General features: G+C 35.0%; 1 non-coding gene across 1 annotated transcript; it reads left to right on the top strand.

The window, feature by feature from the left end:
- The first annotated feature begins 9,778 nt into the window (after nt 1-9,778).
- On the top strand, nt 9,779-9,885 carry LOC113868206. Its single transcript, XR_003505232.1, has one exon. It is a non-coding gene; the product is annotated as a small nucleolar RNA R71 (small nucleolar RNA).
- Nucleotides 9,886-11,558: the final 1,673 nt, after the last annotated feature.

The following is an 11,558-nucleotide window of genomic DNA, read 5'->3' as shown; positions in this document are numbered from 1 at the left end:
TTCTAGTTTATCAGAGGAACATACAAAGCATTTGAGGACTGTACTTAGTGTTTTGAGGGTGAAATAGTTGTATGCTAAATTGTCTAACTGTGAGTTTTATCTAGAGGAAGTGAAATTCCTTGGCTATGTTATTTCAGCTAAGGGAATTGCAGTTGATCCCTTCAAAGTTGAAGCAGTGTTGCAGTGGAAAAGGCCAAAGACAGCCACAGAGATTCGTAGTTTTGTGGGCCTAGCAGGTTACTACTAGAGATTTATAGAGGGATTTGCAAAGATAGTTGCACCATTGACACGATTAACTCGTTGTGATTAACCCTTTGTATGAACTGAGAAATATGAGCAAAGTTTTAATGAATTGAAGCAACGACTAACTTCCTCGCCAGTGTTGATCTCCCTGATACTAGTCGACAATTTGAGGTGTATTGTAATGCTTCACATCAGGGATTAAGGTGTGTCTTAATGCAAGATAAGAGGGTGGTAGCTTATGCATCTCGTTAGTTGTGAACTCATGAGCGAAATTACCCGACCCATTACCTTGAGTTAGTTGTTGTAGTCTTTGCTTTGAAGGTGTAGCAGTACTATCTTTATGGAGCTCAATTTGATGTGTATAGTGATCATAAGAGTCTGAAGTATTTGTTTGATCAGTGAGAATTAAATATAAGGAAGAGGCGTTGGATGAAATTCCTTAAGGATTATGATTTTCGGCTCCAATACCATCCAAGAAAAGCTAATGTGGTGGCTGATGCATTAAGCAGGAATGTGGTTCAGCTATTTTTCTTAAGAGTTAAGGAAACCCTTTTGGTTGAACAATTCTGAGACATGAACTTACATTTGGACTTATCCTTGGAAAGATTAGTTATGGCAGAATTGTGGTAACTAACAATTTCCTACAGGAAATTAAAAACAAACAACTGTGGAATCTTATGTTATGTCAGATTGTATTTTTCTTAGGGACAAATAAGACAAAGGATTTTAGTAGAGGTGCTGATAGTGTTCTTACATGCCAAGGTCGAGTTTGTGTCCCTAGAGATGCTGAATTAAAGAGCAATTCTAGAAGAAGGACATTAGGGTAATTTTAACATTCATCTTGGTGTTACCAAGATGCATCAAGATTTAAAGCAGATGTTTTGGTGGCCAGGATTGAAGTGAGAGATAGCTGAGTTTGTTAAAGCTTGTTTGACTTGCCAGAAGGCAAAGGCAGAGCACCAGAATCCTCCAGGAGAGTTGCAGACGATGGAAATTTCAGAGTAGAAGTGGGACCATGTGACTATGGATTTTGTGTCCCATCTACCTAGAACAGTTAAGAATCATGATGTTATGTGGGTCATAGTTGATAGGCTGACTAAGAGTGCACATCTCTTGTCGATCAACATGACCTATAGCGTGAAGAAATTAGCAGAATTGTATATTAGAGAGATTGTCAGGTTGCATGGAGTACCTTTTGGTATTATCTCTTATAGAGATCCTTGATTTACTTCTTAGTTTTGGCAGGGTTTCCAGGAAGTTATGGGCACACAGTTGAGATTGAGTTCTACATATCATCTGCAGACAAATGGTTTATCTGAGCGTACTATTTAGATCTTAGAAGACTTGTTGCAGACTTGTATTGTGGAGCAGAGGGGTAATTGGAAGGATGTGCTTCCTTTGGTAGAATTCACTTATAATAATAGCTATCATTCGAGTATAGACATGGCACTATTTGAGGCTCTATATGGCAGAAGGTGTAGAACCCTTATATGTTGGTTCCAAGATGAAGTACATTTTATGGTTGGGCCTGAAATGCTGTAAAAAACTAAGGAGAAAGTTAAAATTATCAGAGAAAAGTTGAGAGCTACTTAGAATCGACAAAAGTCTTATGATGACTGACGTAGAAGACCCTTAGAATATGAGGTAGGTGGTCATGTATTCCTGAGAGTGTCATGCACTACAGGTATGGGGCGAGCCTTAAGGGCCAAGAAGTTAACGCCTATGAATTAGCTTTACCATCTGAGTTGTCAGGACTGCATAATGTTTTTCATGTGTCACAGCTAAGAAAGTATGTTCCTGATCCATCTCAAGTAATTTAGCCTGATGTTGTGGAGATACGAGATGATTTGTCTGTGGAGGTCTCAGCTGCTCGTATCGAGGACACTAAAGTTAAAGAGCTTAGAGGCAAGTCTATTCAATTAGTAAAGGTTATTTAAGACCCAGTCACTAGTGAGGCCACATGAGAGTTAGAGGAAAGAAGAGTTATACCCTCATCTTTTCTCTCAGGGTTGAAATTTTGGAGGACGAAAATTTATTTTCAGTGGGAGAATTGTTAGGCATATCATTTATTATTGAGTAATCTATAATATTTTGTACTTGTTAAATGTTGATTGAAGGATTATTTGGTATTGAACTAGATTTAGACAGAGGTTTAAATTATTTTTAAACAAAAAAGAGTGAACAGTGTCGGTGAACAGTGCAAAATGCGTTAACAGTAACTCCAGCGTGAACAGTACAATTTTTTTTTTCTATAAATAAGGGTCCTTGCACGAAATTTTCACTTCTTCTCAAAGATTCCAAGGCCATATATCACTATTTTATCTCATACTAAACCTTCCTAAACTTAGATTTCTCTCAAGATCTGTGATTCTGCGTCCGTTCTAAGGGATTTGAAGTAAGTTTCTCTAAGTTTGAAGTTAGTTTCACCATTCGTTTCTCTTCTTCTTCTCTTTCTCATAGAAGTTCATGGTGTTCTTAGGAGAGACTTCGTTCTAAAGCCAAATCTTCATTGAATCTTGCATTAAAACAAGTAATATTCGATAGATCTGGTGTGAATCACCGTTCTAAGGTAAGGGGAGTTTACTTTAGCCTATGAACTATATTTTGAACAGTTTGATATGCTATTAAAGAAAGGTTTGAGTTGATTTTATTATATCTCTTTGATAAAATCTGAGATATAAAGGATTTAATACTTAAAAGTTATTTTTCAATGTTGTAATTGCTGATAACTAATTTAATAACACAGAGATTTGGCTAATTTATTATAAACCTGTCTTAGTTGAGCTGTTGAAATGATTTTAGTCGTGTTGCATCATGCTAAGATATATGTCTTGCATCATTATAGAGCGAAGTTACACGTTAAGGTGGGTAGACGTGTAATGATAGAGCATGTTGAGCTATGTTGTGCTGTGCTGTCTGGACCCAGATACTGGACTGAGTCACTCCCAGAATGGCATGGTTCCTTCTAGATTACTTAGGCTATGAAATCAGTTGGAAACCGTTTTCATTTTGTGCATTAGATAGGCTGGGAATGCATGGAGTTGTTGCTATGAGTAATACTTTGCTCTTTCTCTCTCTCTCTCTCTCTCTTTCTCTCTCTCTCTCTCTCTCTCTCTCTATATATATATATATATATATATATATATGATTTTATTTTATTTTTGTACGCTCACCCTTGCATTTTTGTCTATGTTTTTGTGTGCATGTGTATTGTGATGATCGTACAGTTGTACGTGAGTAGATGTAGCAGATGTTGCATCTACTTCACAGGCTGAGGGGCCAGTAGAGAAATGTTAGAAGTTGGAGTTAAGTAATTTTGCATTAAAGTCCTATTTCCTTATATTTTGAGACCTCATATAGAGGGAGCTATGTAGTATAATTTTATGTATTTTGAGTATTATGAACTAAATATAATATTATGTTGTTCTGTTGGATATTTGTCATAAAGAATTCTGTTTATTTGAACTGAAAAGTGAATTTTATACTTATATTCTTCGTCATTTATTTATCTCACATAAGTAAGTGGTGTAAAAATAATGTTCTCGGTTCTTTATAAAAAGGAGTCGTGACATTTTAGTGGTATCAGAACATGGTCTAGGTAAACTACGGGGTGAGATTTTTAGGCGTCAGTTGTGCATATTAGGCATGTGAGTCTTAGCTGTGAATAATATATCATAATTTTTGTACAATTGGTTAATCAAAATTCATTTCAGAATTATTCAAGACATATTTCCAGCAATTTCAGATAATAAAATGCAAAAATTTCACAATAATTTGCTCAAAAATCAAGCCTCACATTCAAGCACAAGTTCAACAATATGTTCATATGAGAATCCTTCATGTAGCTTTAATCTTCCATTAAAAATTACAATTTAAGAATGGAATCAACCCTATCAACCTTCAATTTCATATTCAAAACAACAATTTCACAGAAATTGCCCCAATTTTAAGTTCCCAAATTTTTCCCAATTCACCTCTGAAGAACCCCAATAAAAAATTTTAAAATTGAAAAGAGAATTACCTAGAATTGAAGTGCAGAAATAATGTAATCCTACTCGCAGATGATGAAGAAGTAGATAACAAAAAAAAACACAGTTAATAATGAGCAGGAAAAACAAATTTTTAGAGCTGAGGTTTAGGGTAGATGTGAGGGTTAGGTTTTGGTGCTTCTGCATTATCACTCTGAAGGGTTTATATGGCTATGCAGAATGAGTGGACACTTTAAATAAGGAGAGTAGACATGCTGAAAATTTTTTAGTGAATTATAAGTGAGCATGTTCACTCTAAGCACTCTGAGTGTCCACTTGAATGGAAATGTGCAAATCACGCGACCACTTTAAGTGTTTGAAGTTAGAACTTAAAAATGCTGACATATGCACGTGTCCACTTCAATTGGTTAGAGTAGCCACACACTTGCTTCGCTCAAATGCGTGTCCACTTCAATTGGTTAGAGTAACAGAGCGCACATGCGCATGGACACTTTAAACGCCTGGAGTAGCCACGCAGAAGCCCCCTTTTCAATTTTCTCATATATTTTTGCGCGTGGACACTCTTAGTGATCAGAGTGTTTACGCGAGTTTGCATGTGGCAAATTCAAATCATGAGAGTAGTAGCGCCCAAGACCATATGTTGCGTGTGTCCACTTCAAGTGGTGAGAGTGTCCACATGCAGAGTCTGCTGCAAAATACTCCTTTTCAACCTTTGTGCATGTTCACTTTGAGCAACTAGAGTAGTAACGCCCAGTTGCGCATGTCTACTTAAATGATTAGAGTGTCTACAAGCTAGCTTTGCTGCAAGATTCAGAATTAATAAACTTCTGCGTAGACACTTTATGTACTTGAAGTGTCCACGTGAATGATCAATTTCAAAAAATAGGTTTTGCGCCTCAACTCTTCTTCCTCAAAGTGCTTACATAATTGATGAGCATCATTCAAAATATAATTCCACACATTGTTCTTACTTGAACTAAGTCCTGCAAATACTAAAATTAACAATGTATGTGACACCCAGGCGCTAGGCGAGGGCGGGGAGTGATCGACGGTGCATTATAGCACAGACAATGAGTGGCTCTTGACAGGCTTTCGGCATTAAAAGGCACATGAATAAATTGAATTTAAATCGAAATAAGAGTGGGATCCAGAGACTGTGTATACAGTTGAGGATAACTTAAAGGAATTGATTAGGACTACCTATATCAACAAAATGCATTTACTTTTCGGTGGCCTATCACTTAAGAACTCCATAGTTAAGCATGCTTAACTTGGGGAAATTATGGGATGGGTGATCTTCTGGGGAGGTCTCAGGAAGTGTGTGAGTGAAGACAAAACACACTGAAAATTATACTAAACCATTACATCCAGATTAAAAATTCAGAAAGTGCAGAGTTTTTAAAATTCAAAAATAACTATAAGTAAAAATTCCTAAACAAGATTCTAGCAAGAGTAAAGGGTTATAAATGTGAGTTGCCTCTCACAAGTGCTCTTTTAACTAGCTTGACGCCTCATATTTCTCATTCATGAGAAACCAACTTAACACAAGAGATGTTCTTTATGAATGTCTCTCCATGATAAACTTTCAACCTTTAGCCATTGACCTTGAACTCTCTCTCTATTTTTTTATCCTCAATTAAAATTGCTCCAAAGGGAGATACTTCTTTGATTAGAAAAGGTCCAGACCACCTTGATTTGAGCTTCCTTGGAAATAATTTCAGTCTTGAATTAAACAATAAAACTTGTTGTACAGGTTTGAGCTCTCTTTTCAAAATGAATTTATCATGGATCCTCTTGGTTCTTTCCTTATACAGTTTGGCATTTTCATAGGCCTCTTGCCTAAATTCTTCCAACTCATGTAGCTATAAAATTCTCTTCTTTCCAGCATTAGCCAAGTCAAAATTCAACCACTTAGTGGCTTAATATGCTTTATGTTTCAGCTCCAAGGGTAAATGACATGCCTTTCCAAAGACTAATTGGTATGGTGACATACCAATTGGAGTCTTAAAGGCAGTTCTATATGCCCACAAAGAGTCATCTAACTTCTTTGACCATCCTTCCTTGAATTATTCACCACTTTTCTAAAAATTGTTTAATTTCTCTATTTGACACTTCAACCTGTCCACTTTTTTGTGGATGATGAGTAGTAGCAACCTTATGTTTTACATTATACTTTGCTAAAACTAATTTAAGATGTTTGTTGCAAAAATGAGCACCTCCATCACTTATTAAAAATTTGGGCACTCCAAATTAAGCAAAGATATTCTTTTTAACAAAAGAAATCACAACATTGGCTTTATTTGTCCTTGTTGGGATGGCTTCCACCTACTTAGAAACATAATCGATTGCTACAAGAATGTATTCATGAGAGAAAGACGTGGAAAGGGTCCTATGAAGTCAATTCCCCATACATCAAATAACTCCACTTCTAAAATATTTGTTAATGGCAGCTCATGTTTCCTAGAGATGTTGCTTGTTCTTTAGCACTTATCAAAACAGAAAATGCATGCAAACAAGGATCATCTAATACAAAGTCAGCATCTTTAACAAGTAAATCACTAAAAGGTTTTGCACTTTCTGAAAAATCTTTAATAAACCTCCTATAAAAGCCTACATAACCCAACAAACTCCTAACTCCCTTAACATTAATTGGTGGAGGCAATTTACTAATAACTTCTATTTTTGCTTGATCCACCTCCATTCCTTTTTCTGAAATTCTATGGCCAAGGACAATTCCCTCTTGGACCATGAAATGACATTTTCTCCAATTCAAAACAAGGTTCGTATCTTGACATCTCTGCAAAACAATGGACAAATTAGCTAAATAATCATCAAAAGAATTACCAAAAACAGAGAAATCATCCATAAATACTTCAATAATTTTCTCTACTAAATTAGAAAAATGGACAGCATATACCTTTGAAAGGTAGCGGGAGCATTGCACAATCCAAATGACATTCTTCTATATGCAAAAATTTCAAATGGACATGTAAATGCAGTCTTCTCTTGATCCATAGAGTCCACCGCTATTTGATTATAGCCAGAATATCCATCAAGAAAACAATAAAATGCATGTCCAACTAGCCTTTCTAACATTTGATTAGCAAATGACAATGGAAAGTGATCATTTCTAGTTGCATCATTTAATTTTCTATAATCAACACACATGCGCCAGCCCATGACAGTCCTAGTAGGAATTAATTCATTCTTTTTATTAGGCACAATGGTTATCTCTCCTTTCTTAGGGACAACTTACACTGGACTAACCCATTGGCTGTCCAAAATTGGGTAAATAATCCCTGCATCCAACAGCTTAATTACTTCTTTTCTCACTACTTCTTTCATAGCTAGATTTAGTCTTCTTTGTGGTTGTACTATTGGTTTAAAATGCTCCTCAAACAAAATTTTATGCTTGCAAAAAGCTGGATTGATCCCTTTTAAATCTGAAATAAGCCAACCAATTGCTGACTTATGAGCTCTTAAAATTCTCAACAATTTTTCTTCTTCATCTCCCTTGAGATCATCGCTAATAATCATTGGGTTTTCATGTTCTTGGTCCAAGAAAGAGTATCTCAAGTGAGAAGGCAACTGTTTCAGCTTCAATTTCTCAGTCTTATCTTCCTTTATTTCACTTTTTAGTTTTATCCTTACTAAATTTTTTGAAAAAGCAACAATTGACAAGGTGTCTAGCTACTGCACATATTCTCTCAAGTGTTCTTATTTTTTTTACAGTAGCAAAATTATTCCTTGCGACTATTGTTTTTCCTTTAACAATGAAATATCATCAGCATTATCAATAAAATAAGAGTAAGTAATGGAATCTAAAATATCAACCCTCATACAAGTAACATCATCATTGGGATGTTTAAGTGCCTTAAATACATTGAAAATAACCTTCTCATTCTGCACTCTCAACATAAGCTCTCCCTTTTGAACATCAATTAAAGCTCTCCCTGTGGCTAAGAATGGTCTACCCAAAATTAAAGGAATGTCGGCATCCACTTCTATGTCCAAAATTACAAAATCTACAAGAAAAAAATAATTCAATCTTAACTAGCAAATCCTCTACAATACCATAAGGATATGTGCAAGATTTGTCCGCAACTTATAAAGTTATGCTAGTAGGCTTGACTTCCTCTATTCCAAGTCCCTTCATGATAGTACAAGACATGAGATTAATGTTGGCCCTAAGATCACATAAAGTTTTCCCCACGGTACAATTTCCAATGGAACATGGAATGCTAAAAGAACCTAGATCCTTTAATTTTTGAGGGAGCTTTCTTTGCAAAATAGCATTGCATTATTCAGTCAAAGGGACTGTTTTATCATTCTCAAGCTTTCTCTTCTTAGATAACAACTCCTTCATGAATTTAACATAGGAAGGCATTTGCTCAAGTGCTTCAGCAAAAGGAATATTTATTTGAAGTTTCTTAAAGACATCTAGAAACCTCTCAAATTGCTTTTCTTGTTTTGAATTGGACATTCTTTAAGGGTAAGGAAGTCTCTTGTATTTCTCCTCATCAATAGGCTAATTTGGTTCCTCAAGTATTTGCCTCTTTGTCTTTTTCACAGCCCTTGGAGAACTTTCTTTTTCCTAATTTTCTCTTTTTAGCAAGGTAAATTCTCCTTCATCCAAGTCAGATTTTAACTTCTCTTCTGTAGCAAAATTATTTCCTCTCTTTTTGGCAGGTTTAGGACTCCCCACAACAGCTCCACTCCTAGTCATTACAGCTTGACATTGTTCCTTTGGATTAACAGCTGTATTGCTAGGAAATCTCCCCTCTTCTCTGCTGAACAATTGCTCAGCAAGCTATCCAATTTGAGTTTCAAGCTTTTTCATGGAAGATTCTTGATTCTTAAAGCTTGTTTGGATCACTCACATAAATTGTAACATGGTTTCCTCCATCTCATTCAACCTTTCAGTCATAGGCTTAGAGAATTTTTTATTCCTTTGAGGTTGAGTGGCTGGATTCCCTTGAAAATAGGATTGTTGTGCTGCTAGACCTGCACCAGAAACAGGTAAAGCAGAATTAGAATTCTTTGCAACAGAATTTTGAGAATTCCAATTATAATACTGTTGGTTTCTGCTATTGGAGTACTGAAAACCAGGTAGAAATGAAGGTTGTTGTCTCTGAAAATTTCTCATATAATTAATTTGCTCTTAAGGTTCATTTATAGGTGCATCACATGCACCATTAGCATGATTTCCTCCACAAAAATCAAAACTAAGTTGTATGTTTTGAATTAGAGCAGCCTGTAAATTGCTTATTTGTTGAGTTAGTGCAGCAATTTGCTCCGAGAACACTTGATTTTGCAGCTAGTTTTGCACAAGGAAAGTCTCAAGAATTTTAGCTTCACATCCTCCACTCCTTGTAGAGTGTCTAGAATTAGATTTTTTATACATAGATGAAGCCATCATCTCTATAATTTGTTGAGATTCTTCCAATGATTTGGTATTCAAGGATCCTCTCGCAGCTGCATCAATCATACTTCTAGTGGCTGGACCCATTCCATTATAGAAAGTTTTCAACTGCATCCATTCCAATATGCAATAGTGTGGACACTTCCTTAATATTTCTTTATATCTTTCCCAAGCTTCATATAAAGATTCCCCTTCTTACTGCAAAAATAATGTAATCTCTCCTCTTAATTTGACAGCTTTAGATGGTGGGAAATATTTGGTAAGGAATTTATTAACAAGGTCTGCCCAAGTGGTGATGTTTCCTTGTGGTTGAGCTTGTAGCCAACACTTTGCTTTATCTCTTAAAGAAAATGGAAATAATCTCAATCTAATTGCATCCTCGCTGACTCCATTTATTCTTATTGTGTCACAAAGCTGCAAAATTTTAGAGATACGTAAGTTAAGGTCATCCAAAATTCAACCAAAAAATTGATCTTGCTGAACTAAATGAAGTAAAGCTAGTTTTATTTCAAAATGGTTGGTTTGTATGGTAGGCCTGACTATAGAGGAGTTGTATCCATGCATGTTAGGCCTTGCATAATCCCCTAAAGTTCTCATCATGTTCTGTTCAGCCATTATCTTCTCTTGAGGTGTTGGTGGTGTAGGAGAAAGAATTTGAAGTTCTTCCGATTTAGAAGTAGAAGGTGTAGATTCTAATTCTTGCTCTTTCCTTGCTAAATTTTCTGCTCTTAATTCGTTTCTCAACCTTCTTAATGTTCTATCTATATTCATATCAAACACAAGAGCAGTCTTGTTTTTATTTTTTCCATGCATATAACAAAAAGAAAAACTGAACACAGCAAAATACTTGAAAAATTATAAGAATATAGAACAGTATAATGCAAAAGAATTACTAGCAGAATATCCTACAAGAAATTAATAAAGAAAACTAATATCTAAACATGTAACTACACATAATACAATGGTACAAAATTTATACAAAACTAGACAGCAAAGATATATAGAAAAACTAGTAGAAAATGTTCTACAAAATTTAATTGATAAAACAGAATTTAAAAAGAAAACAAAAAACAAACAGCTCAATCTAGTTGTCTCCTTACTACTAATGATATTGAAAAATAAAGATTCCTGGCAACAGTGCAAAAAACTTATTACAAAGAATTGGAGAAATACTAACTAGCAAGTGTACAAGGTAGTTGTAGCAAGTAATAAAATTTAGAAATCAATATGAGTCTCAAGTATCGTCCCATAAGGATCTTATTTTCATTACCACTTCACAATTTAACAATTAGTTAAGCCACACAATTCATTTGGAAGATTTGTAATATGTAAAAGTAAGAGATAGGAACAATAAAAGGTAACAAACTTCACCCTGATTCCTCTAGTAATCAAGCTTGAAAGTCTCTCTCAATCTCTCTCTGACTTCCCTTGGAAGTTAAAATTGTTACAAAGTGAAAAATAACAAAAATGAACCAAAGTGCATTTTTTTTTAACCTCTAACTTCTATTTATAATTTTTTTTTCCACCTTTTTCACTTCCACACATTAATCTCTGAGATTTATAGCATAAAAGGTCTTCTATAAGCTTATATAACTGAATTAGGAACTCAAATCATCCAAAGTCGACACTTATAAATGATATTGATCAATTGGATTTTTATAACATTATTTCCTCTCATTCCTAGCTCATTAATCCTCTTTTGTGCCTAATTGGTTGAATTGGATCATTTTATGATGTTTGAAATTTATTTGGGCATTATTTAATTTTTCCAGTATTTGACAAATTCTGATACTGTTTTGGTTTATGGACCATATCTTGAGTTGTAGAACTCCTTTCATTATGATTCCTAATTTGTAGGAAAGCTAAGAAAAAGGTTCACAATTCCTATGAAGAGGTCAGAAACT

This window comes from Abrus precatorius, unplaced genomic scaffold, assembly GCF_003935025.1.
Source record: "Abrus precatorius isolate BTA unplaced genomic scaffold, Abrus_2018 Scaffold5, whole genome shotgun sequence".
Classification (NCBI taxonomy): domain Eukaryota; kingdom Viridiplantae; phylum Streptophyta; class Magnoliopsida; order Fabales; family Fabaceae; genus Abrus; species Abrus precatorius.
This window is presented reverse-complemented; position numbering and strand designations above follow the sequence as displayed.